This window comes from Hyperolius riggenbachi, chromosome 9, assembly GCF_040937935.1.
Source record: "Hyperolius riggenbachi isolate aHypRig1 chromosome 9, aHypRig1.pri, whole genome shotgun sequence".
NCBI classification, from domain to species: Eukaryota; Metazoa; Chordata; class Amphibia; order Anura; family Hyperoliidae; genus Hyperolius; species Hyperolius riggenbachi.
Window position 1 is genome coordinate 176604494 of NC_090654.1, and position 23790 is coordinate 176628283.

General features: G+C 45.5%; 1 long non-coding RNA gene across 2 annotated transcripts; it reads left to right on the plus strand.

The window, feature by feature from the left end:
* Positions 1-337: 337 nt before the first annotated feature.
* LOC137531783 (uncharacterized) lies at positions 338-23250 on the plus strand. Of its 2 annotated transcripts, none has more exons than XR_011023749.1 (4): positions 338-413; positions 15927-16027; positions 16103-16180; positions 22181-23250. It is a non-coding gene; the product is annotated as an uncharacterized lncRNA (long non-coding RNA). The 2 variants fall into 2 exon arrangements; XR_011023748.1 differs by having other exon boundaries at positions 354-481.
* Positions 23251-23790: the final 540 nt, after the last annotated feature.

A 23790-nucleotide genomic window follows, 5' to 3' on the forward strand; every position in this document is an offset into this window, starting at 1 on the left:
TGTTATGTGCCTCACTTCAGTAGCACATATGTTAAATCCCCACATCATGGTCCCTCGCAGTGGCCACTCTGTCCCCCAATATTCCCTGATAGTCTAGTGGTCCAGCTACCCCTTCCCTTACAGTTATCTCTCGTAGGCTAGTAGCCCCTCCGCTACATTCTTCTGCCTCTCAAGTCTACACGCAGGCAAGCCAGGGATCGGCAGCGGCCGGGAAGCATTTGGGGCATCTCTGTTCCTGCGGTAAGCTACACTCCTCTGCCTTCAGTGCCTTGCAGTAGCCTGACAAAACAGCCGCATGGACCGTGTCTCGGCTTGATGACGTCATTAAGCCTGGATCCGATGCTTGTGGCTGTCTGTATGAGGCTGGCTGCTGAACAGAGGAGAGTTGCGGTCCTCGGTAGAACGGGGGAGAGGTGAATTCACATTCCCCGCTACATCTCTTGGCGCTAATCGGTTCCAGGGAAGGCTACATACTAGTTTGGTTGGTTTAATAATTTGTCCAACCAATGAGCAACAAATGAATCCATTTTCAGAAAATATCTCTCTTGCTGCTAAGTATTGACGATGAATAGTTTGAGTTCCTTTATATTTTGTGTGTTAACCATCTCACTGCCAAGGTTGCAGGTGGCCTAGCCAGTTATCCTTTTTTAGCTAGCAGCAATAAAAGAACACATTGCAGACTAAACCATAATAACAGTGACAAGACTATATATATTCTGTACAGTGCTGAGTAATATGTCGGCGCTATATAACTTAAATACATAAAATAATACATCAACCACACCACACTTTAAAGGAAGCGCAGTCACAGGCATACATGAAATCGTTACTTCAATGCAAACCAGTACACTGTATTGATTATTATGTTACTCCTTTGAAATGGCAATTTTAACTCTAGGTTCTCTGATTTTAGCGAATTTATGATGTAAAGGAGTGGCCTCGTTCAGACTTCTCAGCGCAGATGGAAGTGTGATCAGAAAGAAACGCCCGAGATCGCATGCCATCTGCACTGTTTATTCCATCCACTGCAGTGAAAGGGTCAGAGCTGCGCCTTCCCAAAAAATGCATTGGGCAGTGCGATAGCGCATTGCACTGCTGAGAAGTGCATGTAGCCTGAACCTCAGACAGTGCACTCTATGTACCTCTTATGTTCCTGCGACAATATACACATTACCGAAATGCACACGGCAATGCGTATAGTGTGAACGAGGCATTACCGTGTTGTTACGTTGTGTTACTCTCTTCTACAGCAGTTTGTTGCATTAGCCATTAAAGTCAATGAGACATGACAACTGCCTGCGGTACGACGCAACTGGAAGTACACTGAAAGTTACATGTTCATTTTTCTGTCTTAGGTCGCACAGTAGCTATAACCTGCGACTGGTGCGGTGCAATTGTTTTAAATCACACCGCACCAGTGTAAAAGGACCCCCAACAAAGCAAACCTGAAGTAAGATAAAAGTTTAAAATCTGATATTTTTTTAAATCTCGTACTGATGTTCCTTGCCTCCAGGGTCACTCTTTTTTCTTTTTCTTTAATTTTGGTTGATTTATATTCATGGTGTCCCAGATATTCACCAAGGCCATGAATAAGGACATTTCAACTGGACATGCGCAAGTTAGTAACCACACATGCTGAGTATAAGAACACATCTTCTTTACTTTGTGCATGAGCACTCTCTTTTACTAAGCATGTACATTTTCTAAATTAACACATGAGCAGTAAAAACTCGACACATCCATGTTTACTGTGCATGTGTGGTTCGGTACTTCAGTCATATCAGTTGTATGTGCACTTATGCTCAGTCACAGGGGCTTCTGGCCTTGAAGATTCAGCTGTCTGGGCCGTAGATTATTAAGACCATGGAAAAGGGAATGGGAAGTGGAAGAAAATTTGGACGCTATGGCTCAGAATCCCGATATTTGTGTGCCTTCTTTGTCGATAAATCTAAAAAAAAAAACCTATGGCGGTGCCCACATTTTCCTCCCTGGCAGGTCCTGGGGGGAGGGTCGGGGCTTCAGAAAGAGGGTGTGTGTGTGTGGGGGGGGGGGTTGAATGGATAGTTGGGCGTCAGGAAGGGGGTTTGAGCAGAGGGGACAGGATGGTTGGAGTTAGACATCAAGAAGGGTGTGTGTGTGTTTGTGTGCTTGTGGGGGTGGGGTGGGGGGGGGCGGGTGGCTAGGTGTCATGGAGGGTGTTTGTGCGGGGAGACAGTAAAGGCCCATACACACGGGCTACAACTGTTGCTGGAAACACATGGCGCACGCATGTTGCGGCAACAGGTCCTCCGTGTGTATAGCTACATACACATGAGGCACAGATGTCTGCAGTTGCATGGAGACAAGCAACAGTTGAAAGTCTCCAGCAACGACAGTTGTATACAAGCAACGATTGTATACACGCGGCAACAACCTGTCTGCAACATAGCGGAAACTGTTGCTCAGCAACTTCTGTCGCAGGTTCAATGAACTGTCGGACTCACAAGAGTTGCTAGAGACTAGCATACACACGACCGCACAGACTTGAGACTAGGGACGGTTGCTGCAACAGCTGTTGCCGGGGATTGAACAAGTCAATCGCCTGGAGACAACTCTGATTAGCAACAGTTGCTTGCGCGCGCCTCATACACATGGAGGACCTGTTGCCGCAACATGCGCGCGCCATGTGTTTCCAGCAACAGTTGTAGCCCGTGTGTATGGGCCTTATGAGGCGCGCGCAAGCAACTGTTGCTAGTCAGAGCTGTCTCCAGGCGATTGACTTGTTCAATCCCCGGCAACAGCTGTTGCAGCAACTGTCCCTAGTCTCAAGTCGGTGCAGTCGTGTGTATGCTAGTCTCTAGCAACTCTTGTGAGTCCGACAGTTCATTGAACCTGCGACAGAAGTTGCTGAGCAACAGTTTCCGCTATGTTGCAGACAGGTTGTTGCCGCGTGTATACAATCGCTGCTTGTATACAACTGTCGTTGCTGGAGACTTTCAACTGTTGCTTGTCTCCATGCAACTGCAGACATCCGTGCCTCATGTGTATGTAGCTTTAGGCATCAAAAAAGCTTTAGCTATAGTAAAATATTGGTATTTAATACTTATATTTTACTATCGTTTTTACGCTTTAATAGTTAAATATCGGTATTAAATATCGATATTCTACTGTAGCTTTCTTTACTACGTTGCCTTTGTTTGATTAGAATGGTCTTACTTAGCCATCTCGTGTGGTAGGTCCTCTTGTCATCGAACCATGGGTGTCTTTCCTGCCGTTGATGAAGGTCAGGAGCAGAGAGCTCCCATCCTCTTTAACATTGCTGCTGGAATACTGATGCATACCAGGATTTCTAGATCACGTCTGGTTATGCGGCTACAGACAATAGAGACAAATGATAATAATTTCGCCTGAGGAAACTTGTGTACCTGTGAAACGCGTCACAGTGGAGTATTTTTATTTTTTGAATGAAAATAATAAAAAACTGCTTTTAAAAATAGACAATGAGGCCTAGTGCACACCAGAGCGTTTCCGCAGCGGTTTGCGATCCGCCTGCGGGAGCGGATCCGCTAGGGTAATGTTTTTCAATGGGCTGGTGCACACCAGAGCGGGAGGCGTTTTGCAGAAACGCATACTCCCGGGCTGCAGCAGATTTTAGATTGCGGATGCGTTTCTGCCTCAATGTTAAGTATAGGAAAAACGCAAACCGCTCTGAAAAACGGCACTTCAGAGCGGTTTGCCAGGCGGTTTTTGTTACAGTAGCTGTTCAGTAACAGCTTTACTGTAACAATACATGAAATCTACTATACCAAAACCGCTACACAAAACCGCAAAACGCTAGCTGAAACGCTGCAGAAAAAGAAGAAAAAGCGTTTCAAAATCTGCTAGCATTTTGCGGATCTGCTAGCGGTTTTTGGTGTGCACCAGGCCTGAGTGCCTGACTACCTGGAGGTAAGTCCATGACTGCCTCCTCGCTTTGAAACATTTTTTAATGTATTTTATTCTATTTTGGCACCTCTGTTCTCTTTATTTCATTATCTATTGTTGTCTGGATGGTGGAGTGGTGTATCCCTGAATAATCTTGTACTACAGAGAGCAACTTTTTACCCTGAGTGGGGACAGGCTTGTGATAGTGGTTGATCTGTTTTTTCCTGATCATAACATACTACACCATTCAGGCTCTCCGTTCTCTCTCTTCTCATTTTTGTTTTACAAATGAAAATTCATGTTGGCTCATTTCCGTCCGCTCCAGTAACCCCTAGGGCTTGTTCACACTAAGGGCGTTTTTGGCCTTTTTTCAAGCGCATGCGATTTTCAAAATTGGCCACAGTGTTCAATGATTTTCTATGAGAAGGTTCATATCAGCGCGTTTCGTCGGATTTGCGCTCCACAAAGTGGTACCTGTACCATTTTTGGGGTGATTTTGCTCTATTTGAAGGTATAGGAAGAGCACTAAATGCTCACAAAATCTTTGTGCGGCGATTGCGTTCGCGATTTTAAGAATTAATACATTGTAATTATTATTTTCCAGGTGAAAGAGTTCACTTCCTGACTTGCGTCAGGGAGTGAGGCCCAGTGCACACCAAAACCACTAGCAGATCCTCAAAATGCTAGAGGTTTTTGGAGCAGATTTCAGAGCGATTCTAGGCATGTTTAGAGACGTTTTCTAAACATGCCTAGCGTTTTTGGGAGAGTTTTTGTGTAGCAGATTACAAATATTGTTACAGTAAAAGCTGTTACTGAACAGCTTCTGTAACAAAAACGCCTGAAAAACTGCCCTGATCTAGCATTTTCCAGAGCGGTTTGAGCTTTTCCTATACTTTAACATTGAGGCAGAAACGCTGCTGCAAACCGCAAAAGTGCTGCAGGACCCACGTTTGCGGTTTGCTAAAAACCGCTGGTGTGCACCAGCCCATTGAAGTACATCAGCCAAGAGTTTTCCAAGGCGGCAACGGTTTGAAAATCGCTTCAAAAACCGCTCGGTGTGCACCAGGCCTGAATAAAAAAAAAAAAAAAAAAAAAAAAAAAAGCGCTCTGCACTTTAAAAAAAACAGCGCACAGGCAAACATCGGGAGGCGCTAAAAAAAAATTTGCGATTTCGATTTTAGATGTGAACAAAGCCTAAAGGTCAGCAAGCTGGGGAGATGAAGAGAAAGGCAGGCATCAGCATTGTAGGTGGCAATTACTGTACGGGTGGAGAGGCTGGGGTGGGGATTTGGATATGATTGCATTTGTAGCAGTAAAACAACTGAAGTGAGGAGAGTATGGAGGCTGCCATATTTATTTCCTTTTAAACAATACCAGTTGCCTGGCAGTCCTGTTGTACTATTTTGCTGTAGTAATGTCTGAATAACACCAGAAACAAGCATGCAACTAATCTTGTCAGATCTGACATTGATGTCAGATCGGCATGCTTGTTCAGGATCTGTGGTTAAAAGTATTATGCTGGGTACACACGGTGCGTTCCCGCTCTCGATGCCCCGCTCGATTCCCAGCCGCTCGATTATTTCCGAGCACATTTCGATGATTGGTCGATTCTCATGCAAAGTATGCCAAATTCGACCCAACAATCCATCGAAATGGGAATCAGACATGTCGGAAATAATCGAGCAGCTGGGAATCGACGGGAATCGAGTGCGGGAATGCACCGTGTGTATTCAGCATTAGACAGATGATCAGCAGGATAGCCAGGCAACTTGTGTTGATTAAAGGGAACCTAAACGGAGAGGGATTTGAATATTTCCTTTTAAACAATACCAGTTGCTTGTCAGTCCTGCTGATCCCTTTGGCTGCAGTAGTGGCTGAATCACAGACCTGAAACAAGCATGCAGCTAATCCAGTCGGACTTCAGCCAGAGCATCTGATCTGCATGCTTGTTCAGGGGCTGTGGCTGAAAGTATTAGGGACACAGGATCAGCAGGAGAGTCAAGCAACTGGTATTATTTTAAAAGGAAAAATCCATATCCCTCTGTTTAGGTTCCCTTTAAAGGAAATAAAAATGGCAGCCTCCATATGCCTCTCGATTTAATTGTTCTGATCATCATGTTCACAACAAGATTGTGGTGACTGATGATGCCATAACCCATATACAGGATCGTCTCAAAAAATTAGCATATTGTGATAAAGTTCATTATTTTCTGTACTGTACTGAGAAACATTCGACTTTCATATATTTTAGATTCATTACACACAACTGAAGTAGTTCAAGCCTTTTAGTGTTTTAATATTGATGATTTTGGCATACAGCTCATGAAAACCCAAAATTCCTATCTCAAAAAATTAGCATATTTCATCCGACCAATAAAAGAAAAGTGTTTTTAAAACATAAAAAGTCAACCTTCAAATAATTATGTTCAGTTATGCACTCAATACTTGGTCGGGAATCCTTTTGCAGAAATGACTGCTTCAATGCGGCGTGGCATGAAGGCAATCAGCCTGTGGCACTGCTCAGGTGTTATGGAGGCCCAGGATGCTTCGATAGCGGCCTTAAGCTCATCCAGAGTGTTGGGTCTTGCGTCTCTCAACTTTCTCTTCACAATATCCCACAGATTCTCTATGGGGTTCAGGTCAGGAGAGTTGGCAGGCCAATTGAGCACAGTAAAGCCCCGTCTACACGGGGAGATGTTGTGGCGATCGGCGGCCTCTTGCGCGTCCCCGAGCGTGCCCGCCGCGTCCCCGCTCGCCACGCGTGCGCCGCATTCGATTCCCCGCTCGTCCCCGCCGGCGCCGCTTATCTCCCGCACGATTCCCTGCCATTGTCCCCTCGCGGGGATCGAGCAGGGAATCGGCGGTGCGGAGATCCGTCCTGTCGGATCTTATCAATCGAGCCGCATCAGCGGCTCGATTGATAAGGAGCATCGCAGCCGCATCTACGCGTGTAGATGCGGCTTAATACCATGGTCAGTATTCAATTCAATTCAATTCACTTTATTGTCATTGTGTAACACAACGAAATTACTTTTCATGACAACCCCACGGTGCATATAAGGAACATAGTGATAGTAACAAGGAAGAGAAGAAATTATACAAATATGCCAGGTATTACAGATGTTTAAACAATTTGTATACAGTGTTAATTATTTCAGAGAGGATTCAGAGTTCATCAAGTTTATGGCGGAAAAAGCTGTCTTTCAGTCTGTTTGTGTGTGTGCGGATTGATCTAAAACGTTTACCTGATGGAAGGAGCTCAAACAAGGCATTTCCAGGGTGAGTGTTGTCCTTGATAATGTTTTTGGCCCTTCTCATGCTGCGAGTATTCTACAAAAGTTCCAGTGATGGTATTTCAGTGCCAATAATGGCTTCTGCTGTTTTAACAACTCGCTGCAGGGCTTCTCTAGTAGCCTTCGTGCAGCTGTTGTACCAGGCCGTCATGGTGCATCTGTAGAAATTAACCAGCAGCTTCTGTGGGAGGTTAGCGCTCCTTAGTTTTCTCAGAAAGTAGAGGCGTTGTTGTGCTTTGCCAGTTATAGCTAAAGCATTGTCAGCCCAGGACAGGTTCTCTGCGATGGTGACTCCCAAAAATTTGAAGCTGGAAACTCTCTCCACAGCCTCTGCATTGATCATTAGCGGTAGGTGAGTGGTCTTTTTGGTGGTCCTAAAGTCCAGAATAATTTCTTTGGTCTTCTTTGTATTTAATAACAGGTTTTTAATGTCGCACCATGCAGTCAGGTTCCTAACTTCTTCTCTGTATGCAGCTTCCTCATTGTCTGATATAAGCCCAATGACTGTCGTATCATCTGCAAACTTAACAATTATGTTTGAGGTATGGATAGGCTGGCAGTCATGGGTGAAAAGTGCATAGAGCAGAGGGCTTAATACACAGCCTTGTGGCACGCCGGTGCTCAGGGTAAGGGTGGAGGATGTCTGTTTTCCTAGTCTGACAGTTTGAGGGCGATTAGTAAGGAAGTCCAATAACCAAGTACATATGGAGGGAGCAAGACCTAGTGCATGGAGTTTGTTGGTCAGCTGGCTAGGTACAATGGTGTTAAATGCTGAGCTGTAGTCAACAAAGAGCATTCTAACAAAGGAGTTGGGCTTTTCCAGGTGTGAGAGGGCAGCATGGAGAGCTACACAGATGGCATTTACCAGTGGTTTTGGCACTGTGAGCAGGTGCCATGTCATGCTGAAAAATGAAATCTTCATCTCCATAAAGCTTTTCAGCAGATGGAAGCAGGAACCCACTTTTGAACCAGAAACAGCGGCAGAGGCGCCTGACCTGGGCTACAGAGAAGCAGCGCTGGACTGTTGCTCAGTGGTCCAAAGTACTTTTTTCGGATGAAAGCAACTTTTACATGTCATTCAGAAATCAAGGTGCCAGAGTCTGGAGGAAGACTGGGGAGAGGGAAGTGCCAAAATGCCTGAAGTCCAGTGTCAAGTACCCACAGTCAGTGATGGTCTGGGGTGCCATATCAGCTGCTGGTGTTGGTCCACTGTGTTTTATCAAGGGTAGGGTCAATGCAGCTAGCTATCAGGAGATTTTGGAGCACTTCATGCTTCCATCTGGTGAAAAGCTTTATGGAGATGAAGATTTCATTTTTCAGCACGACCTGACATCTGCTCACAGTGCCAAAACCACTGGAAAATGGTTTACTTACCATGGTATTACTGTGCTCAATTGGCCTGCCAACTCTCCTGACCTGAACCCCATAGAGAATCTGTGGGATATTGTGAAGAGAAAGTTGAGAGACGCAAGACCCAACACTCTGGATGCGCTTAAGGCCGCTGTCGAAGCATCCTGGGCCTCCATAACACCTGAGCAGTACCACAGGCTGATTGCCTCCATGCCACGCCGCATTGAAGCAGTCATTTCTGCGAAAGGATTCCCGACCAAGTATTGAGTGCATAACTGAACATAATTATTTGAAGGTTTACTTTTTTGTTTTAAAAACACTTTTCTTTTATTGGTCGGATGAAATATGCTAATTTTTTGAGATAGGATATTTGGGTTTTCATGAGCTGTATGCCAAAATCATCAATATTAAAACAATAAAAGGCTTGAACAGGGCCGTGCCTGGGCGGGTGCATTGCACCCAGGCGCCGGCGGGTCGTCCGCGGCCGCCTATCTCATCTCCCCGGGTGCTGGACACACTGTGCGGGCGGCTGTGCCTGACGTCACATGTAGACGTCGGCGCAGCCCAATGGGGAAACAGGCAGGCAGCCCACCCACCTGACCTCATGTCACGCTTGACCGGGGGAGGAGCCTCAGCCTCAACGTGTGAGACTACCGCGGCTTCCCGCCCGACCCGACCTGTGGTGCGTGCAGCCTGCGTGGAAAGAGAGCGAGCCAGAGAGCTACTAGCAGCGGCGCCAGGCCGCCAGCACAGACGCAGTGACTGCCCGGCCTGCGCCTCCTAGTGCCGCCCGCCACCGTCCGGAAAGAGAGCGAGCCAGAGAGAGCTACTAGCAGCGGCGCCAGGCCAGCCGCCAGCACAGACGCAGTGACTGCCCGCCCCGCAGCCCGGCCTGCGCCTCCTAGTGCCACCCGCCACCGTCCGGAAAGAGAGCGAGCCAGAGAGCTGCTAGCAGCGGTGCCAGCCGCCAGCACAGACGCAGTGACTGCCCGCCCGCAGCCCGGCCTGCGCCTCCTAGTGCCACCGGCCGTGGTCACAGTCAGCTGCAGCCGCCCGCAGAGCCACTGCCTGTCTGCCTGCCTATATGCTCTTCCACCCAGACCCAGCCAGAGGTGAGTGAATTGCTGCCAATAAGATTGCATTTGTCATGTGGTGGGGGAAATGAAATCTGTTGCCATTAAGATTGCATTTGTGGGGAAATATGCTGCGATTAAGATTGCATTTGTGTGGGTAAATCTGGCTGCCGTTCAGATTGCATTTGTGGGGAAATCTGGCTGCCGTTAAGATTGCATTTGTGTGGGGAAATCTGGCTGCGTTAAGATTGCATTTGTGTGGGGAAATCTGGCTGCCTTTAAGATTGCATTTGTGGGGAAATCTGGCTGCTGTTAAGATTGCATTTGTGTTGGGAAATCTGGCTGCGTTAAGATTGCATTTGTGTATTTGTGTGGGGAAATCTGGCTGCGTTAAGATTGCATTTGTGTGGGGAAATCTGGCTGCGTTAAGATTGCATTTGTGGGGAAATCTGGCTGCCGTTAAGATTGCATTTGTGGGGAAATCTGGCTGCTGTTAAGATTGCATTTGTGGGGAAATCTAGCTGCCGTTAAGATTGCATTTGTGGGGAAATCTGGCTGCCGTAAAGATTGCATCTGTGGGGAAATCTGGCTGCCGTAAAGATTGCATTTGTGGGGAAATCTGGCTGCCGTAAAGATTGCATCTGTGGGGAAATCTGGCTGCCGTAAAGATTGCATCTGTGGGGAAATCTGGCTGCCGTAAAGATTGCATTTGTGGGGAAATCTGGCTGCCGTAAAGATTGCATCTGTGGGGAAATCTGGCTGCCGTAAAGATTGCATCTGTGGGGAAATCTGGCTGCCGTAAAGATTGCATTTGTGGGGAAATCTGGCTGCCGTAAAGATTGCATCTGTGGGGAAATCTGGCTGCCGTAAAGATTGCATCTGTGGGGAAATCTGGCTGTCGTAAAGATTGCATCTGTGGGGAAATCTGGCTGCCGTAAAGATTGCATCTGTGGGGAAATCTGGCTGCCGTAAAGATTGCATCTGTGGGGAAATCTGGCTGCCGTAAAGATTTTATTTGTGGGGAAATCTGGCTGCCGTAAAGATTGCATCTGTGGGGAAATCTGGCTGCCGTAAAGATTGCATCTGTGGGGAAATCTGGCTGCCGTAAAGATTGCATTTGTGGGGAAATCTGGCTGCCGTAAAGATTGCATTTGTGGGGAAATCTGGCTGCCGTAAAGATTGCATTTGTGGGGAAATCTGGCTGCCGTAAAGATTGCATCTGTGGGGAAATCTGGCTGCCGTAAAGATTGCATCTGTGGGGAAATCTGGCTGCCGTAAAGATTGCATCTGTGGGGAAATCTGGCTGCCGTAAAGATTGCATTTGTGGTACACTCCTGAAATTTTCAGGGGAGGGAGGGGACCCCCAGATCTAGCTCTGTGCCGAATTGCAGCCCCCGAGCCCCGCTGGTTCCCGAGACTGATTGCAGCAAACCTATCTCGGGAACTAGCGGGGCTCGGGGGATGCAATTCGACACAGAGCTAGATCTGGGGGTCCCCTCCCTCCCCTGAAAAATTCGGGAGTGTACGTGGTGCAGAAGCGAAGATATTTCAGGTAAATAATATCTAACTTCCCACTGAGCATGCGCGATACTCAGTGAGGAAGGCTGCTTCCGGGCTGCAATATCTGACATTACACCGGCGCGTGACCAACGAGCCCTGAGGAATTACGCAACTCTATCATGCACACTTGCATATTTTATACAGATCATATTTTTTGCCCATAATTTTCTTAAAAACGAGTGACATTGCGACACTATTTTTTCTGCCTTTTCATACTGATCGCCCCCCTGTGGCCCCCCACAAATTTACCGCCCCCCCTTAGAACCCAAATCGCCCACCTGGGGGCGATCGCCCCCAGGTTGGGAACCACTGGTCTAGTCAGTTTATTTATCTTTAGATTGGAAAATGGATTGAGTCATTGCTATGCATGGAAGAGGGGTAGGAATGGGGTATCACATGCATGCGTAAAGAGGTGGAAGGTGTGGGTGTGATTAGGCAGGACATGGGTGTGGTTATGTGGTTGGGCGTGGTTAATTTAACCACTCCCATAGGCGCCAGAGAAAATCTTGCACCCAGGTGCCAGGCACCCCAGGCTCACCCCTGGGCTTGAACTACTTCAGTTGTGTGTAATGAATCTAAAATATATGAAAGTCTAAGGTTTATCAGTACATTACAGAAAATAATGAACTTTATCACAATATGCTAATTTTTTTTAGAAGATCCTGTATATGCCTTTGGCTGTCTTGATGAGGTGGTTTTCATCACTGGCTGTAAAGCCATGAACAGGTACTAATGTCTTTGACAGCCAAAGGGTTAAAGAGAACCTGAGGTGTTTTTTTTTGGGGGGGGGGGGCAGATGGGATACAAAGGCATGTTCTCTGCCTCATGACATACCTCTGTGCCCCCCCCCCCCCCCCTGCCGTGCTATAGCCCCCAAGATTATGTCAATATTTGTTGTTATCTCGGAGGTAAACATTTGGGAGAGGGATTCCACTGTTCAAAATGCTCACCATGGGCCTTCCAGAGCTGTCATTGGGCATCTCTCACCCTGGCGTGCCTCCTGCCGCTCCCCCACCTCCCTGCATGCTTTGAATGAAAGAATGAATCTCTCATTCCAGTGTCATGACCCAGAGGTCAAAGAGTGAAAGTGGGCCATTGTGGCCCACAGGAGCGGCGGAGAGCAGCGGTTTTGGAGGCTACCTGATCCGCTCAGTCCCCCGGATCAGGTAGCCTAGTGTTTTTTAATTTCATGAGTTCACCTCCAAGAATTTGTTGGTGGGAAAATTTATCAGAACTATGAATGACGTCATGAATGACGTCACGCTTATGCGCAGAGAGTGCCCGGCAACAGGTGCGCGATCTAGGACGCACACCGCCAGGCCAGCTCAGGTGTACTACTCCGGGTCATAGCGACCCGAAAGTAGTACAGGGCCCACAGAGATTCGCCCGGCGAACGGTTTGGGCCATCTCTAAACAGAACTGCTTTTGGGCTTTTATTTCTGTCTGTATCCTGCATGTGGGAGGATTCTACTCACTTTTCCCCTAAGTAGAAATTAATATTTATTTAAAGGGATCCTAAACTGAGAGGAATATGGATGTTTCCTTTTAAACAATACCAGTTGCCTGGCAGTGGAACATCTTTCCTGGGACATTTGCGTACGAAAATTATCATCAGATCCGCGGACTCCTTGGGGTCCTTTTCATAGTCCTTATACAGCTACGCATACGGAGTGCATATCCACATTGCATGGAACAAGTAAATACTGATGATATCATCTAATCAGAGGATATCAGGATATAATTTTCCTGAGACTTTTGCTTACTGCATGTAAAATCTGCAAACACTGGATCTTCTAAGTTCATCTAATCAGCTGTTATACAGCCATCCATAAACTCTGAGGATTCAGGTTTAGGATATTCCTATTTCTATACCTGCATGAGGACAATATTCCTCGGACATTTAGTGATCCACTAAAGTGGGTTAGCCCTGGCCTCAATATTAAAAATTTTTTATTAAATTTTATTTTTTTATCCTGTATTTTGGATTTAGCTATTTTCCTATAGCCTAGAGTGACATTGCTACTCTTTGTAATAAGATACGAGTGTCATTGATCTGACATAAATTACAATTATTAATTTTAGCGCAGTCTGATACCTACTCTTCTCTTTTTTTTTTATTCTTTTTGGGGTTGGGAAACACGATACATCAGATTTAGCTGCTTTTGTAAACATTGGTGCAACATCGTACTATATTACAGTTTATACTTTCCCTGTGAAATTGTTTGGCCCCGCCTACTTTTTGTAACCCTGACACACAGTCACTCAAGTTTTTGAGCTTTGGGGTTCCTGACATCAATAATGTGATAATATACACAGTTTACCATGCTATGAAATCTGATTGACTGTTTTGGCTCTGCCCCATTTAGTGAATTTGAATGCCAGTCACCCAGTGACCAACTGTAGCAGGTTTGAGGCCTCTGCCATCAACAGTGTAAGAATGGCAGCAATTTAAATATTCCCCTTAAAAACCAATAGGTGATTTTTGATTGGCTGTTGTAGGCTCCACCCATTTTTCTGAATATTAATCCCAGTCACCAAGTGTGCCAAGTTTGACAACCCTTACATTAATTAATGTAAGAATGGCCACAGCTTACATTTTGCCATATAAAATGAATGACTGTAATTTGATTGGCTGTTATATGCTCCGCCCACTTGCCCTGAGTTTTTAACCTCGGTCACCAAGTGATCTGTTGTGCCAAGTTTGGGGACTCTGGCTTTATTACTGTGAGAATTGCAGCCTTTTAAATTTTTCCTATTGATGTGAATGAGTGAAATATGATTGGATGTTTGTGGTTCCGCCCAGGTGTGCAGGGGGAATGCGAGTCCCCAGGATCATAACATCTCAGGTAGTAAGGGAACTGTATACCAAGTTTTGTTGAAATCACTCGAGGCGTTTTTGAGTGATCGCGGCGCCGGCACATACATAGATACATACAGTGGCATAACAATAGGTGCGGTGCTGCAACGGGTGAAGCCACGGGGGCTGCCCAGGGCCGTTTAGGTGGGGAGAAGGAGTCGCAGCGCATGAGGGGAGACAAATGGCCACCCACAGCAGGGGGGCCCACTCCCCCCTCCCTCACCTCGGCTCTCCCCCCAGCGCTCACCCCTCTAGCATTAACAGGTGGCAGCAGCAGCACCGAGCAGGAACACAGAATGCAGACATACCTCCATGCATTCCACACGCCGGTGGTTCCTCTCTCTAAGCGTCTGACAGTACTTCCTGTTTATCAGGAAGTAGCCTGAGGTGCTTACAGAGACAGGACCTCCGGCAGTGGAGCGCACTGCATGTGATCTGATAACATGCAGCATTTCAGGAGCGATTCTCATTCCCTGAACGAGAATCGCAAACACAATCATGGCAAAATTACCATGATTTTCAGTATGAAAAAGTCATTTTATGCTTTTACATAGTGCTGGTGGTGACATTCCTGCAACACTGTACAGAGCACACCAAATAATTTATGACACTAAAGGTGCCCATACATCAGACGACTTTGGCGGCTGATCGACCAACCAATTCGGTTATTATTGAATCGGTGCCACCAAGTGGTTGCGTTAGTCAATTGCCCCTGGTGCAAGATGTTGGTCTAAAGTTGGTTCATTGGGTGTGCAACAGTACGGTGGCCGATTTTTGGAACAAATGACTAAACCTCCGCCACTGTCACCGTAATGTATAAATGTGCCACATTACGATTGCATGCATGCAGACATACCTCCATGCATTCCACACGCCGGTGGTTCCTCTCTCTAAGCGTCTGACAGTACTTCCTGTTTATCAGGAAGTAGCCTGAGGTGCTTACAGAGACAGGACCTCCGGCAGTGGAGCGCACTGCATGTGATCTGATAACATGCAGCATTTCAGGAGCGATTCTCATTCCCTGAACGAGAATCGCAAACACAATCATGGCAAAATTACCATGATTTTCAGTATGAAAAAGTCATTTTATGCTTTTACATAGTGCTGGTGGTGACATTCCTGCAACACTGTACAGAGCACACCAAATAATTTATGACACTAAAGGTGCCCATACATCAGACGACTTTGGCGGCTGATCGACCAACCAATTCGGTTAATATTATTGAATCGGTGCCACCAAGTGGTTGCGTTAGTCAATTGCCCCTGGTGCAAGATGTTGGTCTAAAGTTGGTTCATTGGGTGTGCGACAGTACGGTGGCCGATTTTTGGAACAAATGACTAAACCTCCGCCACTGTCACCGTAATGTATAAATGTGCCACCCCGTGTGTGCATTTGTGCATTACCTGTCCTGTGTCGGCCTCCACGCGGTGTCTGTAACCTCGGGGTGGCTCTTCCGTACACGCCATTGGCGCATAGGGTCTAATGGCGCATAGCGTCTGACGTCAGGTGCTATGGGCTCAGTCGATTTCCTGAAGATTTCACGCTGAAATCGGACTGGAATTGGCCTGCAGTATATGGGCAGCTTCAACGAAGAGACAAATTTATCTCTAATCAGATTCGATTTGAGATAAAATTTGTCTTTGTCGAATCTGCCCTTAATCTTCTTATGTATGGGCACCTTAATTAACTGTCCTTCAGCAGGGCTCCTAACTCTGCCTCCACAGCCATTCATCATGCTGGTCCTTTTCTGCTTGGAAAGTTGAGGCCACTTAATCTTTTTATCTACCCATGTCCACCTTGGTATCTGCTGTCCCTGACAGACACAGGTTTGCTGCTGTTGGTAAGAAACCCTGTGTGAGTACATGAAACTAATTTTGGTTATTTTCCAGGAGTAACCGTACTGTGAAAACCTGCAAGGGCTTCCTGCACCATCAGCACCAATTTCCTATGAAAGTATTGTGTTGAAGAACTCCTCCATGGAAATTTAACTGTGAGTCACTCAATCACTCTACACTGGTTACACTAGCCTCAAGCTGTTCCTAATATAATTGTCTGTTTTCTGCAGGGTACTTCAACATATAAATATCACTTCAGCACACTGCAAAACGCTGATTCTATCTGCTTAAAGAGATTGCACAGAGAAGTAAGTCCTCCTTAAAACTGTTGTCCGTGTACCTATTCGGCCCCCTTTACACTACATTCGATCCGTCACATCGCTAAAAACCAATGCATCCCATCGCACATCAGATCTAAATAGGAAAGAATCTTGTCTAGACCTTTTTCAAATGAGCAATGGAAGAACATCCTGTTTGCCCATAAGTCCTCAGGGCTATCAAGGCCCAGGAAGCCAATTATACATTTTTTTACAGGGTGGTTTTTGGATAGGCTAAGTAGGAGCTTTCCAAATGTCTTCACTTTGTGCTGGTGGTGCAAAAAAGACAGAGACATTATTTCATATACTTTTTGGAATGTGAGGGGTTGGTACCTTTTTGGGATGTAGTTAAAAAGACACTGAGCAGGTTATAAAATCACAACCGGTATTTCCCTGGGGCTTCCTCCATCCCACTGTAGGCCGCGAGGTCCCCTGGCGTCCTCCTGGCTCTGGTCCCGCTAGCGGCTCAGTTAATTGGCAACTTTCGCCTGAAGTCGCCAGTCTGAATTCCCGCCGTGCACATTATGCATAATCACTCCGGCCGCTACGTGTCATCACACAGGCCCGGTGTGAGAGTCCAGCTGCCGTGATGACGCCTAACGTGTCCCTTTAAGGGATATGTGAACAGATTTGTGGATTTGAACCTCCAGATGACCCGCCTGGTGATTTTATGAATGACAAGCAGTCGTTTCCACGGTCTCGCAACATAGGTACAGACACACAATCAAACGAATGTCTCTTAGTGGCACGCAGCGATATCGACTGCTACGGCAGATCTTTAAGATCCCTGATGACCTCCGTGCAAAGTACCGCGATCACTTGAAGTCTGGTTCACGCTCGTCCTGTAGTGTCACGCATTCCCGCCAAACGGAAGATAGAGGAAACTGGATCATGGGAGCGCTCGTCTTCAGGGAGACGTTCCTGAATCCATCTTCTGCATCGCGAGGTAAGTATATACCTTAACCACTTGAGGACTGCAGTATTAAACCCCCCTAAAGACCAGGCCATTTTTCATTAAATGGGCCACTGCCTCGCTGCAGGGCCGGACAACTCAGCACACAAGTGATTCCCCCCCCCCCTTTTCTCCCCACCAACAGAGTTTCCTGATCCCCCTCCCCCCCCGCCCCGTGTTTATTTTTTGTGTAAATGTTTATATGTTTATTTTGTTAATAAATTTTACTATTTTTTTTTAAATAATTTCTTCCCGTCTCTTCCTCCCTCCCGCCGCCAGCCAATCGTAGTGATCGGCTCTCATAGGCTTTAGCGAGCCGATCGCTCTCCTGTGTCCCAGGCCATGTCACACGACTGTCCCCATTACAGTGCTGCTGTAGATCACAGCGCTGTACATGGTAATTATATGGTGGTTTCGCCGTCTAACAGTCTCCGAGCGGCGATTGCTGCTGGGAGTCTGAAGGTGGAGTGGAGCTCCGCCTCCCAGGCGGAGAGTAGCGCGCGTGATCTCCTGCACAAGCCAGCACCAGGACCTGATGCCAATTAAGGGTTAGGCGGTCCTGGGGCTGCCGCCGCGGTCACGCCCATTGGTGTGACGCAGTCTTTAGGTAGTTAATGTCCCACCTACAGTGGGAGACTGTTTTTAGGAGATAGATGAACATGTATGATCAAGTACATAAATAATTCAGATATACTCTGGCTCTTTAGCTGGAGTTTAGAAAGACGGGAAATTATGAACAGGTATTGAATGTATAGTTTCCCTTGGGGCTGAAGGACACCGCCTGTTTGTACAAGATAGGGAGAGTGTCTTGCAATGGTGGGTTGAAAGTCCTGTGAGGTGGAGAGAAGTTTTTTTGTTTTGGTTGTTTTGTCTTGCTCTGTTTGGTTTAGTTTATATTGTTTTGCTTTGGTGTGTATTTGTGTGTCTGTGTTAGGGATGATCAATGAGATGCAAATATTTCTGAATGTATGTAAATTTGTATGCAAATATCCAATCAAGTCCCACTTTGTGTGGATGTGAAGTTAGAATGATACTTTTGTGCATTGTTGTCATAGCCGGTTTTATGTATGGATTAGGCCAAGAGCTCAGGATTATTCTTGAGTGGTCTTAGGCCCCTTCCCCACTTGAGCGAACAGAAGTGCCGTCGCAACACATGACACTTCTGTTGTGATGCATTTTCAGCAATGTGATTGGGATTCCATTCAGGCTAGATTCACAGTGGGACGTTGCGTTTTGATGCCACGTTAAAGTCGCACCGCAAGCTTACAACGCAACGCGCCCAAAAAGTGGCAACGCAGCGTTACCGTCGCATACAGCAGATACAGTAAAAAATACAGGCAATGAAAAGTATGCTTCCAAGTCATTACTGAGCATGTGCAAACAGTCCAACGCAGCTAATAACGTGTATAACGCACTGCATGCAGTACTTTTACTTAACGTGCAGCGTTAGACATCAACGCAACGTGTGCACTGTGAACAGGGCATTGATTTTTCATTGCAGTGAGTTATTCTGCGTTAAATGCTGTTTTAACGCGCGACTTTAACGTCCCACTGTGAACTTAGCCTCACTGAATGGAAATTGCAATGTGTTTGCGGTAATTTGTTAGAAACTATGGCTATCATTCATAAAAGTGTGGTCGGTAACAAAAATCCGTGCGGGAAAATACCGCTTTCGGTATTTTAGACTTCTGGGTGGTCATTCATAAAATTGTTGCCTGTTGTGATACAAGTGCGGAGATTTTCCGAATATCGGTAGGCTAGTGGTAGGCTTGCAGAAACAGAGAAGCTGCCTGAGTCCCTCCGTGCGCTGCTCTCTCTGCTGCGGCTTGGGAGGTCTGTCTCCATTCACTTAAATGTATTTCGCATGCGTATCGTTACTTCCAAGGCTGCGGTATTCCCCGTCCACATACCGCTTGTGTTAATCTTTATGAATTGACATTTTGTTACATTTTTTAAGATAATCACCGCACAAGGCGGTAATTTATCGCTCTGCTCGGGAATGTCAGCTTTTCATGCGGAAACAGCCTTTATGAATACACATTTTGCTAAGTGGTTGGTAAAGTAAGCTGTTTTCAGCATTTCCATGCGGAAATGCTTTATGAATGATAGCCATTGTGTTGTGATTCTGCAGTGAATCACAATGCATGGATGGGGACACCAGACAGTACAGTCTATGCACTTCTGATATCCCGCAGATCTCGCATCTCAAAATGGTAATCAGGAAAAATGGAGATGAGTTCCTGCAATGTCTTCTTATCCTCAATTGTGGTATTTTAATGCAAAGAGTATTATGGCTAAGGGTTCCTTAGGATCTAAATTGGTATGTGTCAAGATAAATAGTATTACCCGCGATGGACTCTCAAAGATCAAACTAGCTGGAACAACATGGTGTTTCAGCTGATTTGATCCTTGAAAGCCCTATTTTGATCCTAAAGATTGTTTGGACATAATCATCTTTAACCACTTCAGGACCACAGTGGTAAACCCCCCTAAAGACCAGGCACATTTTTACTAAAATGGCCACTGCAGCTTTAAAGTGGACCCAAATTAAAAATACAAGATTTCAGATAAAATCTATTTTCTAAATTATAATAATAAATAGCAGCCCTTTTTCAGCTGCATGATGACAAATATAAAATAGTTTACATTTATTGGAGGAACCCCTCCCTTCCTCTCATATTGCCGGGACAGAATCCGGCAAACTGGTGGTGTATGGCCATGGAGGAATTGCTAATGGCTGCCACCTGTATAGCCCTAGTTATGAAAAGAGAAGGGTGAAAAGCATGCACTGAAATGCTCATAGGCTTGAAGGAGTGTTTATTTATCTTTGTATGTGTCAGAGTGGTGCAACTAAATATTTTGAATTAAAAAAAATGTTTGGTTTGGGTCCGCTTTAAGGCCAAGCTGCAGGGACGCACAACACAGCACACAATTCCTCCCCCACCAACAGACCTCTCTGTTGGTGGGGTCTGATCGCCCCAAGTTGTTTATTTTTTTTAAATAAATATTTATATATTTTTTGGTCATTTTTTCCTATTTTTTTTTCTCAAATCCCTGCCCCCCCCCCCCCCCCAGCCGGCCAATCACGGCGTTCGACTATCATAGGCTTCTGCCTATGAGAGCCGATCGCTCTCTTGTCCCCCAGGAGGACAGGCGTGTCACGCAGCTGATCGCAGCGCTGTACATGTAAATAGACGGCGGTTTCACCATCCTTACAGTCTCCCGGGCCGCTCGGAGACTGAAGGTGGGGCGGAGCTCTGCCCCCCGAGCAGGAGATGCGCGCGCAGCCTGCACGCAATCTTCTGCAAAACAGCCCCAGGACTTTACGCTAATCGGCGTTAGGCGGTCCTGGGGCTGCTGCCAAGGCCACGCCCATCGGCGTTAGCCGGTCAGCAAGAAGTTAAAGTAAATTACGACAAATAAGGATAAAGGTTAAAATCTGCTCATCAACAGAGAAACAGGAAGCGGAGGCATCAGCTGCAATGAGTAAGCTTAGGGCCCATTCTAACTACGGCGATTAGCGGGCGATTCCCACTAATTGCCAAAACGCTAGTGCTATACTAACCCTATTGCAGTGATCTCACTGCTGTGATTGGCACCGATTGCGGGCATTAGAGCGATTGTGGTACAGTGCTTAAAGCGATGATCGGGATTGCTCTGAATCGAGGAAGCGTACAGTGATTTTAACCATGCTAATTGCGGTAAAACCACTTGCACAAGCACTACCGTTTTGCGATTTTAAGTGTGAATGGGCCCTTAGTGTTTGCAGCCAAACACACACCCCTTCCCCACCTGCTGCAGCCACACTCCCATATCTGAGCTATGCTGGAAGCATGTCCTAGCTTGGAACTTGTGAGTGAGCTAAGGTGTGCTGATGTGACTGGCATAAGCATAAAGGTAAGCAGAGAATGAATAGGGTGCACATACAAAGCATTCTAAAAGTATTCAGTGCTTCACTTGGAGGGCTTTTTGGTCTCTTTTGGTTCCCTATAATTTCCCAGTGGTTTGGGGTCACCCTGAGCTGCTTGGGTATTCTGTTGTTCTGGTCCAAGCCCTATCCCATTGAACCATATCAATCCCTTCCATGCACTGAGGAGGACGTGTTGGGTTGAGGCAGGGAACACACTTGACTTTGTTTTCCCGCGCACGTTTTTCTGCATACTTTTTCTGCACACCAAGTGTGTTTCCATGCAGGAAAACGCACGCGTTTTTTCACAGCAGCTGATGTAATTGATAGAGAAAACTGCCAAAATGTGCAGAGTCATCATGCAGAATGTCAGTTTTTTTTCTGTGAGCGAACAACACAGTAAGTGTGCACTAGCCCATTGATTTACATGAGTTCTTAGTTTTTCTGTGCAGAAAACGCATACGAAAACTGTCAAGTGTGTTCCCTGCCTCAAGTGGCTTTGTAAAATGTAAAGCTATAGGCTTGCTATACACCAGCGGTTCTGGATGTAAGCCTGACTTCAGGGGCATACATAGCTACACAGTGACCCATATCTGACCTTTCAAGGATCTCTAAACACATATGCAATTTACTTTTTCTTCTGAGTTTACTTCTAGGTGATATTTTTACATTTTGTCATAAAATGCATTTTAAACCCCCAGCTAGCTAAAATATACTATAAAAAAAAGTGACTACTTTTTCAACCTACTTTTTGTTACTTTTTCCATTGCAAAGTGCTGAAAAGTTATTCTAAATCGAAGATGAAAAATTATCTCCTAGGAGAATACTCAGGTGAAAAAGTAAATTGCATATGGGCCTTTATGCTTATACACAGGTGTTAACAGTAGTTGCACAAGCCTAAGACCTCAGTGCTGCAGCTTGTTGAATGTGGAAGAAACAGCATATTAATTTATATGCCATTTAATATCTTAAATGTGTCCTTATGTTTTAATAGGTGGCATAAACAAAGGCTAGGTCACTGTGGAGATCTATTCAGAGGTGTCAATAAAATAGTTTCTACATTTATATTCTACTATTTAGTATTGAGATATACTTTACATGTATAATTTTTTTCTTTTACAAATCCAATTAGAAAAAATGCCAAACTGCATAATCGAAGGCTGTAGTAAAAAGGGTAAATGTACGTCAGAAGAATGTGTCATCTTCCATTGTTTCCCACCAAGCATCGAAAATATAAGGCAATGGCTACTGAACACCGGTCAACAATTCAGTGATTTGGAGGCTGTTGCCCAAAAAATTCTGGAAGGCAAGGACACAGATGTATTTAGATTGTGTTCAGCCCACTTTGAACCACATTGTTACCAAATCACGTCTAAACGTAAGAAACTCCTAAAGGACGCTGTACCCACAATATTTCCTATCCCTGAGAATAACGTCCACATAGATGTCAAAAAGGTGATGTCGTTTATACGAAGAAAACAAAAAGCCTCAGGCTCAGTTAATATCTGTAAGCGTTGTAAACGCAGTGTAGCCGTAACCACAAAAGAATCTTCAACCCAAACAGCATGTAAAACAACTGAATCTACAACCCAAACACCCCGTAAAACAACGGAATCTACAACTCAAACAGGAGATTCAGACATTTCTGATTTACAAAATAATTCCTCATTTTCCGATACAAGTTTCACGCAGCATGTTGAACACCCATACCATATTCAACACTCAACAGCAGGATCTCAGTTACTACCTACAGCACTTCACATGCTGCCAATTCGAAGTAGATCCAGACGATTATGCAAAAAGAAAAAGAACTGTTACTGCGGAGGAAAGTATTGCTCCAAAAATTCCACATCAAGATGAAGAATTGATAAATGTAGCTGAAGTGGAACTAGATACAACTTCATTCACAGTTGAAAATAGATGAAAAAAGTGAGGATTTCAATCCTTCAAACTTCACTAAAGAACCATCCGATGCCGCTCTTCATCCAGAATTTATGGAAACCATGGAGTCAGATTTTATTCTAGACCCCCTTGATTTAATTCCAAATGTAACTAAAATGCACAAGTTTGTAGTATTCTAAACTGTTTAGATCAGGGGTCTCAAACTCGCGTCCCGCGGGCCATTTGCGGCCCTCGATACAATATTTTGTGGCCCTCGCCGGCAAAAGCTTCCTTATAGTTCGCTTCAGTTCTCCCAAGTAATCCGCCTACACGCTCAGAAGAAAGAAGAAAGAAGACACCCCAAGGTATTCCGTTAGTAGTACGGTGAGTTCATAGAAGATTTTATTTTTTGTCACAAGTTAGCAGAAATTGATTTTTATTGTTTTTTTTCACAAAGTGTCATTTTCCGCTAACTTGTGACAAAAAATAAAATCTATGAACTCACCGTACTACTAACGGAATACCTTGGGGTGTCTTCTTTCTAAAATGGGGTCATTTGTGGGGTTCCTATACTGTCCTGGCATTTTAGGGGCCCTAAACCGTGAGGAGTAGTCTTGAAACGAAATTTCTCAAAATGACCTGTGAAATCCTAAAGGTACTCATTGGACTTTGGGCCCCTTAGCGCAGTTAGGGTGAAAAAAAGTGCCACACATGTGGTATCGCCGTACTCAGGAGAAGTAGTATAATGTGTTTTGGGGTGTATTTTTACACATACCTATGCTGAGTGGGAGAAAGATCTCTGTAAATGGACAATTGTGTGTAAAAAAAAAATTAACAAATTGTCATTTACAGAGATATTTC